The sequence below is a fragment of the Eptatretus burgeri genome, chromosome 4, assembly GCF_056783735.1.
Source record: "Eptatretus burgeri isolate ZD-2024b chromosome 4, Ebu_testis_v1, whole genome shotgun sequence".
NCBI lineage: Eukaryota > Metazoa > Chordata > Myxini > Myxiniformes > Myxinidae > Eptatretus > Eptatretus burgeri.
In genome coordinates, this window is record NC_140964.1 from 47,087,923 (window position 1) to 47,115,422 (window position 27,500).

At 43.3% G+C, this 27,500-nt stretch overlaps 1 protein-coding gene across 3 annotated transcripts in view; it reads left to right on the forward strand.

The window, feature by feature from the left end:
• Positions 1-27,500, forward strand: part of LOC147027969 (RNA-binding motif, single-stranded-interacting protein 3-like) — an 870,038-nt gene that overhangs the window by 389,646 nt on the left and 452,892 nt on the right. The gene's annotated exons all lie outside the window — the stretch shown is intronic.

The following is a 27,500-nucleotide window of genomic DNA, read 5'->3' on the forward strand; positions in this document are numbered from 1 at the left end:
GTGTGTGTGTGTGTGTGTGTGTGTGTGTGTGTATATGTGTCTGTGACCGCTGTTTCTCGACAACCACTGGTCCGATCTAATTGAAACTTGCCAGATATGTTGCTGGGAACCTGAGGATGTGCCTTTTCAAGGTTTGATATTAATTGGACAAGTGCTTCCCAAGTTATGGCCATTTATTAACCAACCAATGACAGGAACCGTTGCTGCGGCCATTTTTTCTCAACCAATGACAGGAAGCGTTGGTGCGTAGGCGTGATCGATGGGGAAGAGAAACTCAGCCACGTTGGCCATTACGGGTTTTTTCTCTTCTCTTGTCTTTGTGTTTTTCCTTGCGAAAGGCAAAATACGTTGGCGCTAATTGAATAATTGGCCATTAAAACTAATCATTTATCAAAACGTTGGCAGATCCAACAGCCTCCGCATTCTTGCCCTGGACGAGGAAACGAAGAAGAAGCGCCGTTTCCTCAGCCAAGTTGTTTATGAAGAGGTGATAACGACATAAAGGTGTGTGCAATGTACATGGCGACAATTTTTATTATTATTTATTTATTGAAGAAAAATTGTTCCGAAAATAATTTATCAAAAAAAGTGCACAACTTTTTTTGTTTCCAATTGTCAAAACGTTGTGGCCTTTGGAAGTGTTAAGGAATTCAGCTCCACTCAACATGCTTGCCAACGAAATACATCTCAATTTGGTGGTAAAAATGATTCACAACGACGGGTTTCCTTACTCATTGCTCTGCAGTCTGTATTCAACCCCTTCATTTGTCATCTCATTGATCTCATTTCATCGATCTATAATTCCAGTAATGTGTGTGTGTGTGTGTGTGTGTGTGTGTGTGTGTGTGTGTGTGTGTGTGTGTGTGTGTGTGTGTCTGTGACAGCTGTTTCTCGAAAACCACTGGTCCGATCTAATTCAAACTTGCCAGATAGATTGCTGGGGACCTGAGTATGTGCCTTGACAGGTTTGATATTAATCGGACAAGTGAGTCCCAAGTTATGGCCATTTATTTACCAACCAATGACAGGACACGTGCTGCGTAGGCGTGGCCGATGCGCCATTTAGTTACCAATCACAGGACACGTTGCTGCGTAGGCCGGTGCACGGCCAGTCGACGATGACATCATGTGCCGTGCCGGTTACGATGGGGATCGGTGCTTTCGTTACCGTGGTGTAGGAGTGCCAATGGTAAATGGCAGCGAATGTCATGGCAAGCAAAGACAGGGGAGGTAAACTTGATTTTAATTAACTCTCTGTGTTTAAGTATCACAGCAGTTGTTACTTCAATGCAAGCGATAATTCGTGGAATAATGTGAACATTCTGTACAGACACGCACTACTTCTGGATAGTGATGACTTACTGTATTCTAATAATTTCTCGATTTCTTATGCGCATTTATAGATAAACACAATGCCCCAATCCAGTCGTCGTTTACAAGAGCGAAGGAACGGCCTGTGTGGTTGTTTGAAAGTTATTTGTTTTTTTTGCACGTACGGCCACGCGAGAGCGAAGGAACGGCCTGTGTGGTTGTTGTTTCTGGCACGCGGTTTTTTTTTTTAGGGGGGGGGGGGTTGCGCGTACGGCCACGCACCTACGGGCATGAACTAGTATCTACAATTCCAGCAATCTCTGTGTGTCTGTGTCTGTCTGTGACCGCTGTTTCTCGACAACCACTGGTCCGATCTCATTGAAACTTGCCAGGTATATTGCTGGGGATGTGCCTTTCTAAGGTTTGATATTAATCGGACAAGTGGTTCCCAAGTTATGGCCATTTATTTACCAAAGCAATATCAGGACACTGTGCTATGACGTCACGCTTGACGTCACAATTCTTTTCTTTTTTTTGCATGTACGGCTACGCACGTACGGGTGCGTGAGAGTGAAGGAACGGCCTGAAAAACACATTTTTGATTACAACGTGAATAATTTTCCTACGAATTTCATGATGTTGAGTTTTCTGGTCGGTTACCAAGTATAAGGTCACCAAGGCTTACCCTTGGCGATTGCTTTGTGATCGCAGATATGTAAATAGTTAATCAGTCTCATCTGTGCGTTAGGTGTGTCATCTGTGTATCAATAAACACAGTTCATTAGGAAGGTCTTCCTCTGATTTGGATTACCTTATCGATTGCGGTCTTAGTGCAACCTTTCTCTGAGCCATCTGATCTGAATTCGGTTCCTGGCAAATCCGAGATGGAATTGCCGATCTGGTACAATGCCAATAGCAGGTGCTGCATCGTGGACCTGCCATCCTCCAGCGGGTATGTAAGACTAGCTGTCAGGTCTGCAGTCACTTGTATCTAAAAAAAACCCCCAAAAATCATTTTATTTTCCTTCTCTATGAATCTCTACCTTTGAACGAAGGTCACAGTTATAAACCATGGCAATAGGTGAGATGTTGATGCTTCATGAATCTCAGCAAATATGATGTAGATCAGAAATAACATGCGTCTTGGGTTGAAAGCCTCTTCTTGTGTCCTTATATCTAAGCTGTGCCGCTCGGGCTGTGTCCACCAATGGTCTTGTCTCAGGAGGCCTCACGGAATACGAGGATCGGGCTTGCGAAGGGCATTGGCGCCTCATCCACGTGCTCGTCAGCCTTGGGGCCCGGTTGTGATGGAGTGTGGATACTCTGGAGAAAGGCCCTTTTTTCCTGCTGGCATGGTGTCACACGCCATGGTGGAGCTGGGGACCGTCCGTCACGGCAGTGACGGCTTGTGCAGTGCACGAGGTGGAATGAGCCTCCAAAGAGACCGCCTGACGAATGATTGGTTTAACCCCAGTTGAGGCTTTTTTATTCTGAAAAGTGGGATTGTTGATCCCAATCAGACTTAGATTGTTTTAAAAGTGCAGTTGGAATTTTTTTATTTTGGAAAATAGTGTGGAGAAATGTCCCACCCTTAAATATCACTGGGATATCATGAGCAACAAAAACAACAATGAGAACAGCACTCGGTGGAGCGCACACCTCTAACAGGCTGAACAGGTTACGTTTTGTATCCCACTGATAGGCCGGATTCCAATCCAGATCTTCACCAAAATCTAATCGGATGTTCAACTTTTTTTCGATATCATGCTACATATCATTTTTGGCCCTATCTCTCAATGGTGAAGAATCACTTTAATAATTATAGTATCCAGATATTCACCAAAATAGAATCAATTGGTCCTTGTCACACATCCAACCTGTCCATCAAGTTTTGTCAATATCCGTCCATAACTTTTTGAGGTATCCTGCTCACAGACACAAAAAAAAAAACAAACAGGGATAAAAAAAAACATAACCTCCGTTCACCTTCGCCGGCAGAGGTAACAACAAGCCTGAACACATTTTTTTTTTATTACTTTACTCATTAAAAATATGTAACTTTTCTTACATTATTGGAAATGATTAAGCCTTAGTTACTTTGAACAAAAGTTGCCCTTTCAAAAAGCAGACATTTGGCATGGCAAAATTACAACAATCGATGTCTATCTGCTTCCTCAAGCCATTCGCTTTGCACAGTTGATATGTAAATGACAGTCAAGTAATGGTGGTGCTTCTCTTTACACAAACCTTTGGCTATTTTTGGTGGTGGAACGATAGAGCACCATGTAGCTACTTAGAAACAAGGCCGCTGTTTGAGAAGGAGGATGATAATGATGATGATGATTATGGAAAAGTTTGGCAATTCCAAAATGGTGGGAAATTGTTCGCCAAGATGTGGCACTTCCTATTTGCAAAGTTGATAGGTTAATAAGCGGGGTGGTGAAGCGTAATGGTTGGAGCCGCACATCACCTGACAGGCACCGTGGCAATCTCACTGGAAGAGGTTTGCTTTCGGGTCCTCCTCAAGCTGCTCTGAGGCCTCAGTGAGCAAGAGGCCTAAACTTTCTCATTTGTCTTTTGAAAATTACCCGCTGCACTCTCGAATGATTTCCAAAGCAGAATGAAGCACTGTCAAGTAGGGCCACTTTGCAAATTGCAGGGCTTTGAGGACTTCGAGTGGTCGGAGATTGTTGAAGAGCCGGATACGTGCGTTTCGAGCAATGGTGCTGTGCAGCTCGCGTGCGTGATGAGTGCCATTTTATAATTTATGGTTGGCCATAATTATGTACCTCGCACTTGATTATTTATACAGTGATGGCCAAGTAGTGATGTTTTGTTTGACTGGAGTATTGTGACAGTTGGAAGTACATTGGGACTCCCCCAACCCCCGGCCTTGAAGATCGTGGGGGAAGCTTTGGTCACAGGCAGAATGCAAAGAGGCAGAAGAATGTGTGAATCAAACCGCAGCCATTTTTACCACTCTCTCAAATATGGTGATGATAAATCAGATTGTGAGGCTATGCAGATCACGGCTCAGGTTTACAATCCTCTTTGACTCCCGCACCTAAATAATGGTTCTGGGTTTCGTGCGTTTCACAGAAGACGAATAACATCGGAATATATTGCCTTTCCATTGGCTGGTGAATCGCTCGTTCTTCAATGAAAAGTTTCCTCCAAAAGATGGTTTACTCTATTACATCTTTTTTTTTTTAATAACATTGCTGTTTATCCTCTGTAGTAGTCTGTCCTTTTGAAATGCTAAATCAAGAATAACTCAACTTACATCGGCATGCATGTTTGGGCTTCCATCCTTTGTGTGTTTGTTCTTCCTGTAAATGATAACCATCTAAACCCTGGTGGAAATGGATTGAGAGAAGTACTACCCTATTGTTTATTTTATGATCATTGAAGGATCATGGGAGAGCTTTTGCATAAATTTCATGCATGGCGAAGAAATGAGGAGACATCGGTGTACTGTTTTTACCTCCGCCACTGAAGGTGGACTGAAGTTATGTTTTCACCCCCGTTTGTCTGTCTGTCTGTGAGCAGGATGTTTCAAAAAGTTATCGACCGATTCAAACGAAACTTGGTGGACAGGTTGGATGTATGCCAAGGGCAATTTGATTCGATTTTGGTGAAGATGCAGATCTGGATCCGGATACAAATTTTTGTAAAGTGATTCTTCATCATTGAGAGATGGAGTCAAAAACAATATGTGCCACGATATATCAAACCGTTGTGGATGGATTCAGATGAAACTTGGTGGATGAGTTGGGTAGGTGACAAGAGCAAGCTGATTGGAGTGTGGTTAGGCTCATGATATATATATATATTTTTGTATACCTTGGTCGAGGCTCGTATGAGAGCTAACACACAACTCACAGCAAGGAGGCATGAGACAAGAGGGGCGGGAGTGGAAGGGACAAAACAGTGGGGAACAGACACATTAGGTGAACTGTGGAAGGGAGAGGGATGGGGATGGGACGGGGAACATGGCGAAGAGAAGATGGACATTTCAGGGACTTTCAGGAAGGAAAGCAGGAGAAATGAAGGAAGTGGGCTTGGGTGGATTATCGGGGGTAGAAAAGATCGAGGATTTGGATGGGGGAAGATAAGAGGTGGTGGTGAACAGCTGTTTTGAAAGCCTGGAGGGAAGAATGGGAAAGAATAGAGTGAGGAAGTTTATTCCAAAGGCGGGAAAAAAGAGGAATGAAAGAGTGAAGATGAGCAGTGATTTTTGATTTTGGTAGTTTTACCAGAAGGGGGTTGTTGGCGGACCTTGAGCGCCCTGTGGAAATGTGGTGAGGACAAATCGCAGAGAGAGCAGGGGGGCAAGGCTGGAGAGGAGTCGGTAGAAGACAGAAAGACCACCGACCAACCTGCGGTGATTGGGTGAGAGGCCCAAAGACTCAGCTTCATTGCGGGAGATGCCGATGATCTTAAATGCCCTGGTTTCGACAGCGTGAAGCCGAGAAAGGTGGGAGGCAGGAGCACCAGCCCAGAGGGGAGAGCAGTACTCCATCAGGCTACGGACAAAAGCTTTGTAAGTGGTCAGGAGCTCAAGAGGGCCGAGGAAGGACTTAGCACGACGGAGGATTCCCAGTCGGCGACTGGCTTTTGAGGAGAGGTTGGAAATGTGACTTTCCCAGGAAAGGTCATGGCAGATAGTGAGACCTAGAAGCTTGAAAGAAAAGACTTCTTCCAGAGGATTGTTAAGAAAGTGGATGATGCAGATCTAATTAAGCATATCAGTGGGGTACAAAACGTAAACTGTTCAGCCTGGCAGAGGAATACGCTCAACCAAGTACCTTTCTACCACACAATTTTTACCACAATTCACAAGGACATTGGTAGAAAATGGACAAATCAGCATAATGTATGGGATTTGCCAATGGATTCTGCAGCAGTTCATGAGGAAATCCAAAAAATGGCAACCCAATACCATATCAATAAACTTTGTCAATTTTGTTAATTATGATGGGGTGAGGACTTGTCCCCAAAAAGTGTGTAGGCAACAAATGTGCGCGAAGTGCCCGTATTGCTCTTACATGGACCTTTTCTATAAGAATGGCACGAGAAGCCTTGGTTGTTAGAGCTATCTGGAGTTGGCTCCTGTGACGGAGAGGACGACAGCTTCATGGGGTTTACCTGTCTCACTAGTGCGAGCCAGAAGACGAGTTATTTTCTGATTTGAAGTCGTCGTTCGTAACTGTGTATGTGCACTGCATTTTGTCTGCTGCAGCGGTAACCTAAATCACCATCTTTGGTTTCGGATCAATTTTGATAGCGGGTAATTCTGCACCGGTGCGGCGACACTGCGCATGTCTTAAACAGGCAAGGGGGAATTGTGCTTGTCCGGAATATGGGGGAAATAGCTTTAATGACCACAATGGCATGCCGTTCCTCATGTTTTGATAACACTCGATGCATGGCCTGTACGGTGCACTGATTGCATTTTGGAGAGATTGCACCAGCAGGCCACCATGTTGGCAAAGTCACCCCCCCCACGCTCGTGCGTGAAAATGGCTTTGATCGAGCTTTCGATGGCAGCGCGCTGGTAATCAGCCAATTGGCTGGTTGTATTTTCGAGCAATCTGAGAGTAGTAGTTCCTCGCCGACTGTAATTTACCCTGCATTGAGTATCCGCACGGCTTTACAGTGAAACTGCATTTGGATTACATTTGCAGTGAATATTAAATATGCCTTGGCTTTTGCCTTTTTCAGCGTGAAAGAGAATATCACATTGTTCACGTTCCCAGCGGCCTGGATTTTAATTGCTGGGAAAGGGCCCCTGTAAGCAGAATCGCTGCAAATGCTTTCGAACATGTCGGGTGGTGTTTGGGAAAGGGGTAGGGGACAAGGAGGTTGGGTTGGGGGCGTGGGGGGGTCACATGATTCCTTAGTGGTCCAAGCTCCTGCCCGGACGAGTTTCATCAAAGGGCGGAAAGCTGAACGCATCATTCAAACAATTATGACGAGCAATACATTGGGTTGCGTTGCTCTCCAGTAAATGTATTTCTAAGCCCCACTGCAAGCCGAATGGTGTTTCTATCATACTGCCTGGGGGCTTTACAAGAACGTTATAGGTTTGAGAAGTTGAACAATTTGACAAGCAATTCCAGAAGGGAGCTTATGTATATTTTAAGTGAACACTTAACCCTAACTGATCTTGTCCTTTTCCAAAAAACTGGAACATAGTAAGATGTTTCTTCCTGGACTGTACATGTACTTTAAGTTTGCCAACTTGTATGTGTTTGCGATTGCCCATCAAAGTATGTATTCACATCTGTCTGTCTGTTTCTTTGTGAGCAGGGTTTCTCAAAAAGTTATTGACGGATTCGGACGAAATTTGGTGGAGAGGTTGGTTGTGTGCCATCGAAGAATTGCTTAGATTTTGGTGAAGATCCAGATCCGGATCCGGATACTTGAATTTTTAAAGTGATTCTTCACTATTGGAGAGAGATCGGACCAAAAACGATGTGTCTCATGATATCTCAAGCCGTTGTGGACGGATTCGAACAAAACTGGATGGACGAGTTGGATAGGTGACGAGGGCAAGCCGATTCGATTTTTGTTCACGGCCGGTCCAGATCCAACCCATCAGTGCGATACAAAACATTAACTGGTCAGCCTGCCGGAGGTACGTATGCGCTCCACCAAGTGCCGTTCTCGTTGTCTCTAGTTTTTGGGTTTGTCTTTTCAAAAGGTTTTTTTTTTGTTCCATACACCCAAATACAATGTTTCAGAATAATGAGTCAAGATGTCCTGATGAAGCAGTGTTCAAAACACACCCATCGTTCCATTTTCGCCTTCTCCAGCAGCTCCTTATGTTGACTTGATGTGGACGACTCGATGAATCGTGATGAAATTAAAGTTCGATACTCAAGTAAATTAAACTTTCCTCTATATTTTTTTTGGTTTGATGCACCATACTCTTTCCAGAGTATCAATGCTGCTGAAGCAGTTTCTTGGCAAGGGTTGCATCGGGTGGTTTGTCATTGCCTTCACAGTGTTGTTTGCATGTGCTCTAAGCAGGAAAGCAGCATGGTCCATTTTAAGGTCTTTGGTGTGACTCGGTCGGGGTTTGAACTAGCGACGTCTCGGACTCGGAGCGGATGCTCAAACCGTTGTACCACAGAGTCTGGTCTTCCGAGAGATGCAATGCGATATTATTTTATAATTAACGATTTTGAATTGCACATTATCCGTATGATTCATTCGACGACAGCATCTTAATCTTTGATTCCTCATGACCTAATCCACATGTGAACATTCCATCACCTGATCTTAAATTACCTGGCTTGGCCTGTTTGTGTTCCCATCTGAACCCCCCACTCCCCCCTTATGATGTCGGCTGGTTCAAATCGCATTTCCCATATGATTTGTACATTGCCTCATGAGATGTCTTTACAATTCAATGCTGGCAGGATAACCTATAGGTACACAGATTGCCTCTGAGCCATCTAGCCTGGGTTCGAATCTTGACCCAGCTATAAACTGCCACCCTGGTGTTTCAAATGGCAGGCAAGGCAGTAATGTATGTGCAATCCTTTGGATGGACGTTAAGCCGGAGGACCTGTCCACCACTGTCTACTAGCATTGGTTAGTGGACTTCAAAATATCCCACAGTTGGTATTTCATGAGGAACTGGCGATTTAGGGTGCTTTGGCACCATGGCCAAATTCCAAAATCCGTGCATTTGAATGTCAGGCACTGGCCAGCCTGTTCATGAAATTATTGACCCAGAATTGTCCCCCTCATCCCAATCGAACCCATAATATGGGAATAATTGGGGCTGTTGAAGAAGAAGAAGATCTTTGTAATTCATGAAAAACATACACACATGTCCACAATATTTGTCTTTGTCTTGCATGTGATTTATGTACAACCACTGCTATTAGCCACAGTTTGTTGTTCATAATAATAATAATAATAATAATAATAATAATAATAATAATAATGCTGTGTAGATGAGGTCTGTCCATGATTTCCAACACCAGCATGGGTCACTCTTCCTCTTCTTTCGGATGCAGCACATGGCTGTGGGTTGCAACATTTGCTGGATGCACAGCTTTGCTGCTGATGCAGTGTCTCCTGTAGGTTAGGGAGGTAATTTGTTCAGGGTGCCGGCGATGGCTCGCTTACTCTTCGCAAAGGACACCATGGGATCATTAACGTCCAACAACGAATGCTGCCAGATGGGATGCCCAGATTAACGTCCATCCAAGTGGACGTCCATGGCGTCCATCCAAGATTAACGTCCATCCAAAAACGTCCATGGCACACAGTGATGAATCACCCTGTCTGTCAAACACTGCGATGAAAGTCGATAATCAAACCCAGGCGAGACAGCTAAATGGCGAGTGTGGGTACCTCAAGGCCATCCTGCCAGCTCCCGCTCTTAGTTGAGATGTTGAAACGAGTTTTGGGTGTACCGGTAGTTTTATATCCACATTTATTCTGCGACATCAGTGTTTTTCAACCTTTTTTTGTCGCACGCCCCACTTTGATTTTCAAAATAATCGTACGTCCCACCACGATTGGAGACACCACAGTATATATACTACATATAAGGAATTCCCCTTGACGAAAAGCGAGTCATAGTGACGTAACAGCGTTGAATTGATCAAGGGCACGCCTTACCGGCGGATTGGCTAACAAGGGCGCGGTGAAGCAGTTTTTAGTTATGATGCTATGAGGCATCAGTCGCAGCTTCAAACTTTTGAAAATTTGAAAGTGCAAAGCTATGAAAGCGATCATATATTGATTCATTAATTCTGAATCCTCATGCCCCACCAAAATATTGCCAATGCCCCACTGGTGGGGCATGCGCCCCACCTTGAGAAACACTGTGCTAGATTAACCGAGGTTGAGAACTTGTTACCTCCACCACCGAAGGTGAAGGAGGTTCTGTTTTTATCCCTCTCTATCTGTCTGTCTGTTTGTTTGTTTGTCTGTCTGTGTGTAGGATATCTCAAAAAGTTACGGATGGATTTGGATGAAACTTGGGGGACACATTTGGTGTGTGACAAGGAAGAATTGATTCAATTTTGGTGAAGATTCTGATCCGTGTCTGGATCTAATAATTTTTTGAGTGATTCTTCACCATTGAGAGATGGGACTAAACTAATACACAGCACAATATCTCAAAAAATTGTGTACAGTTTCGGATGAAACTTGGTGGACAGGCTGGGTGTGTGACCACGACAAATTGATTCGATTTTGTTGGAGATCTGAATCTGGATCTGGAAACAAGAATTATTTAATTTTTAAAGTGATTCTTCACCATTGAGAGGAGGAGATTGGGACCATACTTTGTGCAGAGCGTTGGTGCTGCTTAAGCAGTTTCCTTGGCTATTGAGCACAATCCTGGACGGGTCGCCACTCCGACACAGTATACCAGCACGCTGGCACTCATTTTGCCGACCTCGAAAGGATGACAAGCCAAGTTAACCCCACCTGGTATTAATTCAACAGCTGAGCGGGATTTGAACTCAGGACCCTAGGATCCAAAGCCTACCACTCTAACCATTAAGCCAACACCAGGCATTACCATTGAAAGATCGGGCCAAAAATGACATAGTACTGGATAGCATGATATTTCAAAAATGTGTTGGGCCCAATATGTTCTCATGGATCAGGCATTGCGTGGTGGAGGTATGCACTCTACCAAGTGCCCTTCTAGTCTTGAAAATGGTATCGTCCGGTGTTAAACATTTTCTTGGTAAGAGGATGGCTAAATTGCTGTCATTGGGAGGCTGTTTTATTAACGGTTAATATTCTGATTGCCTTCGGCATACCGCTCGTTCTACTCGGGCGATTCTCCACGTGAGAGCGACGACCTCCTTTTCAAATATTTTAAATAATGTGCACAGAATGGCTCTCAACATGGCGTCCGGCTCAATTTTGCAAGCCGCAAGACGCCAAACCCGCAATCGAGGGCAAAACTCCAGGACGTGCCTGCTTTAATTGGGGAAGTGGGGTGGGGAGGTTCCCCCATCGTCGGTTTCCTTCCTGGCCCGTGATCACGCGTCGCACATTGCCTGCTCCAAGAATTCCCACAGTTGTTTCATGGATGCTCAACCTGTCCTCTGCAAACAGCACAATCTTGGTTTTCTTCTCATCACCTATTTGTTCCCAACATTGTATAATTCTTGATCACTCTCGTAAGATTCGGTTGAACATCATGTCTGAGTTTGATGCTCGTGTGATGAGCAAGGTTTTTCTTTTTTGTTGTAAAACTGTCTATGAGCAAAGGAAGAAAATATCTCTTTCATTAGCTTCTTTTAAAGCTGTTCTTCAAAAGTCCAAATTATTACACAAGCCCACACTGTTCAATAAGCAAACAAACATTGTGACTCATCTCCTTTTGTTAAAAACATTGCAACCTCCTGGTGTGCTGTAATGCCTCTTGATGAAGAAGAATCTCTTTCATTATCATTGAGGCCATTGTTTGTTTTTTTTTGCATTTTTTTTTGCAGAACAAGAGTTTTTGGCCTTGTTCTATTCTTTTTCTTCATCCAAATAAAACTGATGAATATTTGGTTTTTCATTCACTATGTCCAGGGGCCTTTTTATTCGAAGTCACACCAGGTCCATATTTTTACATGTGATAAGATTCCCTTTTTTATTTCCTCATTGAAACATTATCTACTAAACTACCCTTTATTTGAAAATATTTCACAAACTACTAATGCTGTTCAGCAAGGCTCAGGTTCTGACGTTTGGACCACCGAGTGGTCTTCACCGAGGACTTTGTGGATATCGTGTGCTCGGTGACGTCGCTGCACACAAGATTATGATGAAAACGTTGCTGGCTCTCACCATCTGCAGGTTTCAGTTCCGTGACTCCCTTAATAAGGTACTGAACACCCGGCACACGATGTCTGCACCGTCCCAGATGAAGACCACTTCATCGGTGGTGGAAATGTCGGATGCGAGCCATGCTTGCTGGCCATCTAAAGTAGTTGGTGGTGCCTTCAGTTTTGAATCTCGGTCTTCCCAACCACAACTATTTTTGTTTTGGTAAACAGTCCTTTTTTTTTTTTCCTGAGTTGTACTTTCAAAACCTGGGTTTGTTTATGTTGTGGTTACGGCTTTACTTGCTCATCATTACACACTCTCGGCATTCCTGTGAAGACAGAATAGAAAAGCTAATATTTCATACACAGCATTAGGATGGTTGTCGCATCGGTTTGTGGTTGCTTGAGAATATTAATTATCCCTGAGTATTATTTGCACTTAGTGGTCCTTTGTGATGGAACCATGACCAAACTCCCCCATTTGGATTGGATTCATGACCAAACTCAAATTATCTTTGTGGTTTTGTTCTGGAGTTTACTATCTTGCCTCATTATGATTCTTCCTGGATGGCTTCACGAATGATGAATCACAAGTGGGAGATCATTTGAGATAAGGATTTAATCACTTGTAGCAAATGCCATTTGGTAAGAATTATTTTCTTTTTTTTCCAGGCAAGATTTGAGTTAAACATTTGATGTATTAGTCATACGTGCTCCCTCTGGGAGCGAGAGGATTTATTTTCACAATTGGCATCGTTTCCCGATCCGCAATACCCCGTCGCTCTGGTACAGGTCAGTGGTTAAACCACTTGCACCATTCCACGTGTACAGGCAAACATCGCAAGTCGTCTCCCCACACTTGTTGTGAGGGCAGAGGTTGTGGGGCAGGGTTATTTATACAACCATCCCAGGGTACCCCAAGCACTAATGAAAAATTTGGTGTGGGTCGGCCAAGTCGTTTTGGTTGTAGAACATGAATTGGAATATGAATCGGAACATGAACCTGCAGTTTAGCAGTACTTTGGCTCCGAATTTGGCAAATTGGATGGAATCTCGTCCCAACTACGCATGTGCACTTGCGGTCTGACAAATCTGTCTGTCTGTCTGGCAGTCAAACAAAATTGACCAGAGAGTTGGTGTCAAAGCCACCCAATGCTCGCCTGTTTATACATTTATCGTTTTTAAAAGACGAGTCTAATAATATTTTTTATAAAGCATTGCAGTGAAGTCTGATCCAAATAATTTTAAAGCAATATATGTATTTGTATATTGTAATCAGTAAAAAATAGTGTGGTAGATAAAAACATAAGAAAGGAAATAACTTACAACAAAAACTTTAACATTTTCACGCTGACGCTGACTCTCACACCGGTGGTATCGCTATAGCTCTCTGCTCTTCGAACAGGCGAGCTAAAAATCATTCCAAACAAGAAACTTGCTGTTTTTAGGGACGTCGTAAAGGACACAAACAACAGGCATAAATAACTAATTTAACGTGTTCAATAAGGTGGTGTAAAAGAGGGTGCATCAACGGCAGGAAACTTCCGATTAATTATTTTTTTTCTACAGCCTTTAAAACTTTTATTTTACTTCATTGAATTATATATTTGAACATTCTAAAACACATCTTCTTGTTTCCACTTCCAAAAAAAACCAAGAGTTTAGCATTATTTGGGTAAAATTTTAAGCCATCTCGACCAATCAAATTTGCCGAGTGGTCTGAGGCGGAGTACCAGCGAGATTCAGACAAAAATAGCGGCACCGAGTGAAGCAAAGACAGAGGTAACTTCATCCAAAAGGTGTTTTTGTTTCGTGCATCTTCTTTTCAAAGATTGTTCCAAAATCGTCACTTTCTCCAAGATGAGTTGGCAGAGGTTCAGTTCTGGACAGATCAGTTTGACCGATCGGCTTCCTGTGGTTGCCACTGCGCCTTGTTATTCAAAGTTCACCAACAAAGCTCAGATACATCATGCTTGGAAACACAAAGCAAGAGTTGAAAAGACCCTTCCCATGTCCTTTTTTATCGGAGATGAGGTGTTCTATGAACGATCCAGTTTTTATCCCCCGCCGCGTGCCGGAAGAGGGATATTGTTGTCACCCAGGTCGTCCGGCTGTACGTCCGTCTGTCCGTCCGTCCGGGCGTCAACATTTATAGCTGTGAGTGCGATAACTCATAAACTGTTCGCCGTATCGATTTGAAATTTGGGTCACACATGTACCACCTGAAAAGGAAGAACCCTATTGCTTTTGGTCGTGGCCGGATCCAAGATGGCCGACTGTGGCAGCCATCTTCAAAAAAATGTTTTTTGTAATAAATGGAAAACCGCTTATCTGATTTCAATTATTTTTGGTTACTACGTTCCTCACCCCTGGGGAACTTTTTCGAGATGATGACCAAATGGTGTCTTGTTTCCAATTCACCTCCCTCATTATCTGGAATATGTATGACCTTTTTCATTCAATGGCTGGGGATTCCCCATCTCTGATGGTATATTTTTATATAGGGTTGAAGCAGCGGCAAGGGTGGTAGAACAAACAGTATAAACATTACAATTAACCGCAAAGTTGTTCGTAATCTTCTTTCATATGCAGCACAAGGCTGTGAGTAGCATCATTGACCGAGAACGTGGCTGTACCACCGATGCAGTTCCCTCTGGCATTTTTGATTTCTTGGAAAATTCAATGCCCTCTAGAGCAGGAATTTTGAAAAAAAATTTCAGGGTGTCAGCGATAGCTCACTTATTCTTCTTGAAGGACAGCGTAGGATCTTTAACGTCCTCCAACTAATGCCGGCAGATATGATGGACATTAAACCCAGTTTAACGGACAGCACACAGATTGTGGCTGGATAGAGATTCAACCTTCGATGGCTCTGAGGCGAGTGCACCAACCTCTAGGCCATCTTGTCAGGCTCCTAAGTTATTGGTGAACTATAAAGGTTATCCTGGCATCCTGTCTTCTGTATCTTTCTTTGGTCACAACTCAGTTATCCTGTAAAAGTGAAGACGTGTTCTTCGGTGGGGGTTGGGAAAAAGAATTGGGGAGGAGGGGGGAGAGAGTGAGATTCGAGTCTGAGAGAGTTGGCGGCAAATTAGATGGGTGTATGGGAAAGGGGTGTCGGAAGAGGTTTTGGCAGTTTTAACTCGGATACTTCTGTCTGTTTTTCGAATGCGTTTTTATCCGTTTTCATTTTGTAGCATTTAAAATTATCAATCTGATGGTTATTTATATAGAACACAGCATGCATCTTTACAACAATAAGAATCACATCCCACAGTGTTTGTCCTTGGAATGAATGATCTATAAGCTAAAACACTTTATGAGCAAGAAGTTAATTGTTCGTTTCTGGATCCCTTGTCGTTGAGCATCGTGTGTGAAGGAAGCTGCGTGCTTGGTCACACTTCATCGAAAAAGTTTTAAACCTCCAAATGTCAGCTTTTGACACGTGACTAAAGGTGAAGTCAGGTGTGTTTGACTAACCGTCAAAATCAAAACGTCCAAGGATGTGCTGTGTGCAATGGCTCTACCTTTGTCCTCGGCAAAGAAAAATGTGTTCGATGAGGTTAGGATTGCACTTGAGTGAGGGCATGACATCACAATTGTTTTTTTTTAAAGAGTTATCGCTAAGTAACCGACACTAAAAAAAAAAACCCTCCGACTCGGTGGCATATGTATACTGAAGCTTAAAATGCCTGTAGGCATTCTTACCTGCTCGGGGCCGTTGTCTTTGGTAACTTATGGAGAGATGTTTGTCTCTGCTTGCTGATGATGCCCAAAGGCAGAAACGCTTCTCTGAGATTGATGCTTCATGAAATTGCTGAGCTTGCACATTTCCCTTTAGGGTTGCTGTCTTTGGAGCAATCGCCTTCATGATTGGTGAATTCGTTTATGGTTAAGGTTTTCTCCCACCTGGCTCATCGTTCAATTGATTGGTCAGTCTGTCTTGATGTAAATGTTGATGCCACTGATGATGCGTTGTGTTATGCAAATGATAGACCACTTAATTTTGCTTCCTGGTACCCTCTGTGTTATATGGTGTCCAATAGTTGTACACAACTTGCCTGCAAGTCTAATTCTAGCTCTTCCACGAGCCGTGACTGCGTATACGAAAGAAAAAAAGTCATATTGAGAAGACTGTTTTGATGACGATGCCTGAAGGTAAAAACACGCTGGAGACCGATGCTGAACATGCTGATCTTATTTCACCTCCCCATAGAGCTCGTTGAACACCAGTCGACGTAATGCAATAAGACCCTCGGATTCAACTTGCTCTGTGAAAATCTTTGATGATCTTGTAATGTGTGGTGGATGACAACCGTCATCAACAAGGTTTTCAGGTGTGTCAGCGATCATCGTAAAAGGTGAATGTTGTTCTTTACGACGAGTTGTCGGCAATGGTCATGCATCGACGTGTAGTGTTTGGCGGTCGACGTTGATCGCCAATGTGGCACAATGTATTTACCAATTAAACTTCAGCTCTCAGTGACTTCTGGCCAGGATGTCATATTATCCAGATATCTTACGTGACCTTTGAAGCTCAAAAAGGTATAATGAAAGTTAAATGTAGAAACCTGAGTATGACTTGTGTTTCCTTAAATATTTAGCAAACTTCAGAAGCAATAAAATAGTGCCATTCTTTGTACATTGTGTTACAAAAACTTGAAATCAGAAAGTGTCTGTTTGAATATCATTGACGTGTGTGTGTGTGTGTGTGTGTGTGTGTGTGTGTGTGTGTGTGTGTGTGTGTGTGTGTGTGTGTGTGTGTGTGTGTGTGTGTGTGTGTGTGTGTGTGTGTGTGTGTGTGTGTGTGTGTGTGTGTGTGTGTGTGTGTGTGTGTGTGTACACACAACGTGTGCAATATGTGTGTATAATCATTGTGTATCTACAGTGGCCTGCAAAATTATCCCCCTCCACCCTCCAAAGTTTTCACATTTTGATGCCACCTGAGCTCATTTCATGATGCTTTCAAATCAATCTTCACGAGCCTATAAGACCCGTCGCTTCGCAAACAGGAGTAGCAGTCTTTGCTGTGATGGCTAATCTATGGGGCAAGAGCAAAAAAGGATTCCTGGAAGAGCCTTCCCTCCGTGCGGGGATAACCAGCGTCACAAGTTGGCGTTTGCAGTTTTGCCATGTGTGCCCGTGTATACCCATTCATAAACTAACCTTTTTAACTTCCTGTTTATTTTTTTTATATATTTTTTTGCATTACAACCCTTCCCAGGAGTTCCCTGAATCCAACATTGTTGGATTCATTGAAATATGTAAATCAGTTCTCAAGTTATAACCAAAAAATTAAACTCTCCCACTTATCTATGGAGTTTAAGGTGAAACTCACTTGGTCAACCAACAAGGAAAACATGACGACCAAGGAGCTTTCCAAAGAAGTCAGACATAAAGTGGTGGAGAAGCACTGTTCAGGAGAGGATTAGAAGAAGATTTCAGTCACTCGTTATCCCTTTGAATATGGTGACATCCATTATTGAGAAGTGGAAGACATGTCATACCACCCAGACTCTACCCAGTGCAGGTCACCCATCCTGACTCAGCAGCCGGGCAAGCAGGAAACTGGTTTGGGATATCACTGGAAATCCAACAATGACTTGGAAAGATCTGCAAGGCTCTACGTCTGAGATGGGGATCAGTGTTCATCAATCAACAATATCTCGTTCCCTTCACAAAACCGACCTCCATGGACAGGTGGCAAGAAAAGCCATTACTGAAAATGACTCATCTGAAAGCTCGTATGGAGTTTGGGAAAAAGTAGGCATGCAAAGTGTGCCTCCTCCCCCTCACTGCCATTTATATGGAGGATTTATGGCAGCTGAATTTCAGTTAGCCTAATCAATTCAGGAGATCATGACAATCATTTTGGTGTGTCGCACTCCACCTCAGAAAGCTCCAAAAGAACTCCACAAAAAAAACACAACACACACACACACACACACACACACACACACACACACACACACACACACACACACACACACACACACACACACACACACACACACCTTGTCCATCTGTAGTAGATGATCTGCATTCTGTGCCCACAACGCATCTTGCCGCCACTGACTGAGACTGCTACGTTGCTGCCTCTGTCTAGCATCTTGCACTTCCCTTGGAGATCATCTCGCCTTTCCTTCCTCTGCTGCTCTGTTTCATCAGCTCTCAGCCATATAAATACCACAACATACTGCATGCATGTTTAATGTAGTTGTTGTTTACGGCCTTGTAGCATACCTGCATGCATGCTGTACAGCTTGAGTATCGGCTAGCCTTTCACCAATCCCAGATGTGCTTGGGTTCGGGTGGAGATTATATGTTCATTATTATTATTGCCAAATGACACTACTTCTATTATTGTTATGTTATTAATATTATTAGTATTAATTTATGTATGCTTTGTTGCAATGTTATTGTTGTTTTTGTTATTACCCTCGCCAGAGCAGACGGCATTGCATTTGGGTGTTTGTTTGTCTGTCTGTTTCTTTGTTTGTCCGCACAGAACTTTAGTGTTTTTCTCCACAACCAATTGTCAGATTGAGACAACATTTTCACCATCGGAGCAAGTACTCGTGTAGAATGCTTTATTGATAATTATGACGTCGGGGGTCATGTGGTGTCGCAGCCATGTTGGAAAAACAGATAAAATTTTGACCTGTATTTCTGAAACTGCACCAAGGAAAAAATTGAAACTTGAAACATGGCAAGTACTTCTCATGTTGAATAAGTGTGATTTTTTTTTTATGACATCATAGGTGCCATCATTATGATGTCATAATTTCATATGTAGACACTACATCTGATCAGTCAATAAAATGGTACACAGAAATACAATTGATGACATCATCGGTCACGTGATTTGGCAGCCATATGGTAAAAATTAAAAAAAGCCTTCAAAAAATCTTCTCTGAAATTGCTGAACAGATCGTGGTGAAACTACACATATCACTACCTATCCATGAGGAACAAAAGGTTCACACATGACATCATCGGTCGCATGGTTTGGCAGCCATATTGGATTTACCCAAAAATCTATAAAAAGAAATATTCTTCTCCAGAATGGCTGGACAGATTGAGGGGAAACTTCACACAAATGTTTCCCAAGCCTTGGGGATACCAAGGTATTCACGAATAAATAATGGTCTGACAGCCATATTGGATTGAGTGAAAATCTTAAAAAAAAATTATATCTCTTGAACTGCTTTATAAATCGACGTGAAATTTCACAATTTTGATCTAGTAATGATGGGGAATAAATGTTATAAATTTCAACCTGATTGGACACATGGTGTGGCAGCCAGAATTATTTATTTTTTTGAATATGGGTTATTTTTGATATATATATTTTTTTGAATAAGGCTCACTTGGTTGTGCCTGGATGAGTTTGAGAGTAGAGGAGTTGCAGCTGAAATGTAAATCATATCCAGGTTCCTCCTGATGACACCATCTTTGCTTTTTGCTTGTTTGGGTTCCTTCTGATTACTCGAATACAGGTCTGTACCTATTTGGTCTTACATTTGTTATGAATTGAATTTATTTTAATCCCATTCTAAATTCAATTGAATAATAATGAAAACGTCATGTGTCAGGGTCAGGTGCCTGATCAAAACCGGGTTGCGTCAAAGCGAGACGTCTGGATACCCAGTCATCACTACCAGCAGTTATAAAGTGTCTACTGTAAATGGATGAGGTGTGTGTTTGAATTGCAGGACTTCATGACCAGTGGCCAAAAAAAGTAAGGAATTGCAACTCGCTCTGCAGCTTTAATAGCATCCCTGGTTGTCTTGTTTCTCCTCGCTATCCACACACTGACGCACTCCACTAGCTTATAAAAGAGTGTTTGCTAAAAGAGTGTATGTTGTTCCTCCTGTTGTCGAATAATAAAAATGGTCCCGCTGGAAAGCTAATCGATTAACTTGGTTGGAAATTTAATAATCTCTTCACTTGGAAGAAATATTCACGTACATTTAATCGTAAAAAATACTTGCTTTAAAAGCTTGCCTTTCCTTGATTGAAGAAGAAGAAGCAAAAATGTGAGCTTAATGCAGCTCCTTGTGGGAAGGAGTATTTACTCATAAATATAAAAACAAGTTCCTTTATCTTCTACAGCAAGTTCCACCATCGAGTTGTTGAAATATCCCTGAGCCGGCATTCTCTCCACCCAGTGCTTTACCCAGAACCTCTTCTTTCTCCTGGCGTGATGTTGGTGACGTACAAACACTGTTACTCCGAGCTTTCACCCTTCTCATCTTCTCCCTGCATTTATCCTTCATCGCCATTTTCTTTTCTGACAATAGTTTCGACAGTCATTTAGTGTGCGCCAGTCTACAACAAAACGAGATTGTACAAGATTTGTCGCCAACTGTGTTGTTGCGTCACGTCGTTGACCATCGGCTAGTGTGCAGTGGGCTTCACACAAGGGAACACACAAGGAAATTGGACACAGGTAGAGGCCATTCAGCCCATCATGCCTGTGGAACATCAACACCATACCAATTTATCTACATAAGGTCAAAAAAAGATAATGCAAAATGTTTTGTTTTTAATTAAGTGTTTTATATGGCGTTTTTGTAGTATTCCGCCCCCCCTAGGGGGGGGGGCATTGGCTTGGGGAAAAAAACACAATATCAACCACCCAACACCCCTTGACGAGACCTCCACCAACAGCACTCCGTACACAAACTACACATGCACACAGTCACCCATCCATGCTCAATATACCTAAAAGTCCAGTCCTGCCAACATCCCTATACCCCTCTATATCCAGAACTTACAGGTACCGATCCAATTCGAATTTAAACTATTCCACTGTTTCTGTTGCCACTACCTTTCCAGGGAGGCCATTCCATGCATTAACTACTCTGAGTAAAAGAGTCCTGCCTCACTACCGTCTTAACTCTCCTCTTATTTACTCTCAGGCTATGGCCCATGGTCCTATCACTGTCTACTCTGCTGAATAATTCATCTTTTTTCTTTTTTGTTGTATACACTATCGAGGCTCGTATGAGAGCTAACACACAGAACGCACAACAAGGGGAGCAGGACACAAGAGGGGCAGGAGAGGGAAGGAAAAAAACAGTGTGGAACAGAGACATGAGGAGATCTGTGGAAGGGAGAGGCATGAGGTGGGGTACACAGGATAAACAAGATGGATACTACAGGGATTTTCAGGTCCTTACACAACAGGGACTTTCAGGAAAGAAAGCAGGGAATTTGAAGAAGGTGGGTTTGGGGTGGATTAGAGGGGATAGAAAAGATCTTTCATTTGGATGGGGGAAGATAAGAGATGGTGATGAGCAGCTGTTTTGACAACCTGGAGGGAAGAGTGGGCTTGGAGAGTGTGTGGGAATTTTTTCCAAAGGTGGGGAAAAACGAGGAATGAAAGTGAAGGTGAGCAGTGATTCTTGATTTTGGAAGTTTTACCAGAAGGGGGTTGCTGGTGGACCTTGAGCACCTTGTGGAAATATGGGAGAGAGATATCTCAGACAGAGCAAGGGGAGGGGGGGTGAGGCCAGAGAGGAGACAGAAGAAGACAGAATGACCACCGACCTGCCTCTGGTGAGAGAGTGAGAGACTCAAAGACTCAGCTTCATCATGGGAGATACCAATGATCTGAAATGCTTTGGTTTCCACAGCGTGAAGCCGAGAAAGGTGAGAGGCTGGAGCACCAGCCCAGAGCAGAAAGCAGGACTCCATCAGGATGTGGATGAAAGCTTTGTATATGGTCAGGAGCTCAGGTGTGCCAATAAAGCACTTTGGACGATGGAAGATGCCCATTCGGCGACTATGCCCAGTCAGCGACTGGCTTTGGAGGCCAGCTTGGAAATGTGGCTTTCCCAGGAAAAATCATGGCCGATAGTGAGACCCAGAAGCTTCAAAGAAAGGACTTCTTCCAGGGGATTGTTGAGAAAGTACCTTGTGGGGGGGGGGGGGTTCCAGACGGTCCTTTTAGAGAGACATCGTGAGAGTGTGAGATTTGTCAGGGTTGAAAGACGTGTTCCACGTGTTGGACCAGCTTGTGATTTTATCCAAATCTGGAGAGAGTCAAGACGCCGCTGCTTGCCGATCTGAGGGATGACAGATGGTACAGCAGACGGTGGAGTCATCAGCAAAGAGATAAAGAGGATTTTCCAGAGAGTCAGAGAGATAATTTATGGAAACCACAAAAAGAACAGGGCCCAGAACACTGCCTTGAGGAATTCCAGCCTGGACAGGAAGAGGGGATGAGAGAACTCCATTAAGGGCCACATGTTGGCTGCGACAGGAGAAGAAGTCTGCGAGCCATGAGTGGAGTGTCCTTGGATACCATAGGAAGAGAGTTTGGTGAACAGGGCAGGGTGCCAGACTGTAATGAAGGCACGCGATATGTCTGGGAAGATGGCTCTGATTTCATTTCTGGCATTGAGGATCTCTATCCATTGTTGGGAGAGCAGAAGCAGCATATCCAGCATTGTGATGTGATCTGAATCCAAATTGATGATCAGAATTCAAGCCATTGGAGAAAAGGAAGGATTTAATGTCTGATGCGATGATGGATTCCATAACCTTGTTGATGATTGGGAGAAGGCTGATTGGTCTGTAGATACAGGGATCTGTTTTTGCACCTTTTATGCAGAGGGGTAATGTTTGCTGATTTCCAAGCAGATGGCAGATGACCTTAAGCAGATGAGAGGGTGAATCGAACAGAGAGAGGGTGAGCAAGAGCAGCAGAGCATGTTTTTAGGACATGTGGGCTGATGCCGTCTGGACCTGTTGCAGAATCTTAGTCAAGGTTTGACAGCAAGCTCTCCACCTTGTCAGAAGAAAAGGACACAGAGTCCAGGAACAGCTGAGTGCGACTGGATAAGGTGGGTGCAGAAAGTGATGGGTTTTGGACACAAGATTTAGAAGCAAACATGGAGTTTAAACATTCCGCCTTTTCGCGGGCAGGGTCAGCTCTGCGGCCATTTGAGGTAAGGGAGGGGATGGAGGGGGAACATACACCAGAAACAGATTTCATTGGACACCACCAGGATTTGGAGGAGGGAGAGGTTTGAGTTCAGACGAGATTAGAAAGATGTGTTTTCTGCCTCCTGAGGGTAGACAAAAACTTGTTCCAAGCTTTGTGGAAGGAATTAAGATTGTCTTCCTTTGGATTTGCCTTCCACAAGGCAAAGGCAAGTTGTTTCAGGACAACTGCCTTGCCACAAGCTTCAGTGTACCAAGGGCATAAGGAAGGGTGTGACAACTGAAGATGAGAGGGGATAAATCTTTGCATGAGAGAGAGCAAGTTTCTTTGAAAGAATTCCCAGGATGAGTTGATGTCAGTGGAAGTAGAGATGGGAGACCAGTCTATAAGCTTGATGGCTGCTTGAAGTCCCTGCCAGTCGGCCCCAGTGAAATGCCAGACTCGATGGCACTGAGGTGGTTCTCTTATCACAGCCAGAGAGATGTCTACTTTGGCAAGCATGATCTGCACTTATTACCTTCGCATTCTGCGAAAGGTTATGTTTTGGTCGGCATGTATTTATTTATTTATTTATTTATTTATTTGTAATCTTGTGATTCGTATAACCCAAAAAGTATTAAACCGAATTGCATGAAATTTGGTGGGATGATTGGTTATTAGCCAGGAAGCATTCGATTAGATTTTGGGATCGTTCGGGTCAAAGGTCAAGGTCGAGGTCACGAAAAGGTCAAAATCGTCTTTTTACGATAACACGGTCAATTTTTATTCAATTTGCATGCAACTAACGCCAAAATGTTCAGAATTCAACACCTCATCTTGTGATATGCAATATGACACAATGACGCCCATACTCTTGTTTCCGGTTAGGGGTCAAAGGTCAGGGGGGTCACGACCTTGAAAAATATGCGGTTTTTGTCATAACGCGGTCAATTCCTGTCCGCTTTACATGAACCCAGCACCAAAATGTTCAGAATTTAATGCCCAATCTTGTGACACAATGACGTCATAACACATGTCACCGGTTGGGGTAAAATGTCGGGGGGGGGGGTCACGGCCTTGAAAAATATGCGGTTTTCGGCATAACTCAGTCAATTCTTATTCGATTTGCATGAAACCAGCATCAAACGAGATTACCTTCTCTTGTTGAAACGTTGTATTCACCAAGCTTGCGAGTGAAGACTCGCCAAAACGACGTGAGTTGATTGTTGTTTAGTCCGTAGCCCCCGAAAGTCGGGGGGGTCATGACATTATAGATATGTGGTTTGTGTCTTAAGACCATTCATCTGAAACCAGTTCCCCACACTCATACTAAGAACAAAAAAAGTAGTGGCGGCGAAGGTATGCGCTCTATGAGTGCCCGTTCTAGTTTTATCTGTGCCTTTAATTATTATCTTAAACATCTCTATCATTTCTCCTCGTAACCGCCTCCTTTCTCGTGAATAAAGCCCTGTCTCCTTCAGCTGCTCCTCATAGCTGTGTCTTGCTCGGCCACGAATCAATCAAGTCGTCCTATGCTGAACCCTCTCTCTGGCATCTATGTCCTTCCTGAGTTGTGGTGACCAAAATTGCTCTCAATATTCTAGATGTGGCTTCACTAAATTCCGATACAATGTTAACACCACCTCTTTTGATTAATAATTGATCCCCCTCTGAATACAACCTAAAACCCAATTTGCTTTAGCCATAGAGGCCTGGCACTGTGCTGCCTGCTTACCTCCCATATCTATGACCACCCCCAGATCCTTCTCCTGTGTGACACTCTCCAAAATTACACTTTGCATCATGTAATCTCCATTTTCATTGTTCTTTCCCATATCCAACACCTTACACTTGCTGAGGTTAAATTATATCTACCAATCTTTTGCTCAATCTCTGCAAGTATCAATAGTTTCCTGAATTTGATCACCACCCTCTCTGCTATCTTCCTTACCTCCAAGCTTTGTATCGTCTGCAAATTTAGAAAGCCTACTCTTCACCCCACTGTCCAAATTATTGATGAGCATGATTAATAGCAATGGTTCGAGTACTGATCCCTGAGGTACCCCACTACTTACATCCTCCCAGCAAGACATCCTCCCACTCACAGCTACTCTTTGCTTCCCATCACTGAGTCAGTTTGCAATCCAATTAACCACCTGACCAGCCACTCCGCAAGCCCTCACTTTGGCTAACAACTTCCGATGTGGTACCTTATTAAATATTGATGTTGCATTTGCAACTCTCCAATTCTCCGGTACCTGTCCTGACTCCAGTGAGCTTTTTAAAATATCCATTAATATCTCCCTTACCTACTCAGCCACCTCCATCAATACTCTCGGCTGCATATTATCTGGCCTCGGAGCCTTATTACCTTCGTATTCTGCGAAAGGTTATGTTTTGGTCGCTGTGTATTTATTTATTTGTGAATATGTGTGTTTGTTATTCGCATAACTCAGAGAGTATTAAACCGAATTGCATGAAATTTGGTGGGATGATTCGTGAGTATCCAAGGACGATTTGATTAGATTTTGCGAGCGATCGGGTCAAAGGTCAAGGTCATGAAAAGGTCAAAAACACTCTTTTGAGCATAACTTCCTTCATAATACAGCTATCAACATGCAACCACCGCCATATTGTTCCATGACGAGATACCTTTCGGATATGTAGTGTCGGATTTGACGTAACATCATCGGAAGTGCGTCTAAATGACGTCACAAGATGACGTAAATTTTCAATTTTCGATCTCATCAGTTTTGATCATACCGTTTTGTAGGACTTACCTTAATGACGTCACACACCAAATTTGACTTTGATTGGACTGACCGTTATGACGTCATTGACGTTTGAACATGACGTTTTTCAATTGTGGCTAAAATGTCGTGATATTTTACATTCAAATATCTATATAATTTATAAAGCAAAGTCTCCCAAATCCAGGCATTAGGATCAGTACCAAAATATCTGTTTATTGATGTACAGGTTTTGCCAATTAACTCTGTAGTCAAGGTCAAGGTCACACTCAAGGTCAAAATATACTTGTAGGCATAGCTTCAGATCTAATAGAGCTATTGACATGAAACCAACGTTAAAACGTTCAGTGAACTACGAGCTTTCAGAATGGTAGTCCCCGATTGGACGTGACGTCCCCGGAAGTGCGTCAAAAGATGACGTCATTTTTCAACTTTTTAATTTTTCAGTGTTTATCATTCCATTTTGTTGGACTGCCTTAAAGGAGGTTACACACCAAACTTGACGTCAATCGGACTGACGGTTGTGACGTCATGGACGTTTTAAAATGACGTTTTTCAAATGTGCCCGGAAAAAAGTTGCGACGGCGAAGGTATGCGCTCTACCGAGTGCCCGTTCTAGTCTTCTTCTGGCATTGATATAGAATATATTTAACTTTTCCCTTCCTGAAATTCTATTTTTTTTGCCTGGCCAAACTCATCACAATGAAATCATCAGTTCCTTCCTCGATAGCTTCCCCACCCTCCACTGACTGAAAAAAATGGCCTGAATCTCTTCCTCAATTCCCACTGCAAATCTTGCTGCCCCCTTTCTATTCAGCATACAGCCTTCATTCTGGAAACACTCTTTGTTCCCTATATGATTCCCACTGCTTCTTAAATGTAAAAACTTCCTCTCCACACCATTCTTCCAGCCATTGGTTGACGTCTATTGCGCTGCTCATAATTTCTATATTGTTTCCTAATCTTGGGAGAATCCCAGAAAACATGACCTCACAACCCTTTGCTTTCAGCCGCTTACCCAATATCTTGCATCTATTTTTCAAAACCTCCGAGTGAACTTTCCCGAAATCATTCGCTCCTTGGTGTACCACAACCAACTTCTTCCTGCCATGATCCGATACAATATCGTTCACCCTTCCTTCAATGTCCCGAACTCCTGCTCCTTCAAAACTACACAGAATTCTATGTCCACGATCCTTCCTACAGATCACAGAATCTACATATTTAATCATATCATCACCCAAAAATTCTGTCTCCCATACCTGATTTCAACCAATCTCAATTACTGCACCGCCACCACTGCCTGCTCCTGCTGCACCGCCACCACTGCCTGCACCCGGTGCACCTCCACCGTTGCCTGCTCCCGCTGTGCCACCACCGTTGCCTGCTCCCGCTGCACCGTCTTTTAAGATTTATTTCAGAGTTGTCTTTAGAAATCTATCTTTATTTTTTTTCTCACTCTGTCATTCCATCCTCTCTCTCTCTCTCTCTCTCTCTCTCTCTCTCTCTCTCTCTCTCTCTCTCTCTCTCTCTCTCTCTCTCTCTCTCTCTCTCTCTCTCTCTCTCTCTCTCTCTGTTTCTCCATCTCCATCTCCATCTCCATCTCCATCTCCATCTCCATCTCCATCTCCATCTCCATCTCCATCTCCATCTCCATCTCCATCTCCATCTCTCTCTCTCTCTCTCTCTCTCTCTCTCTCTCTC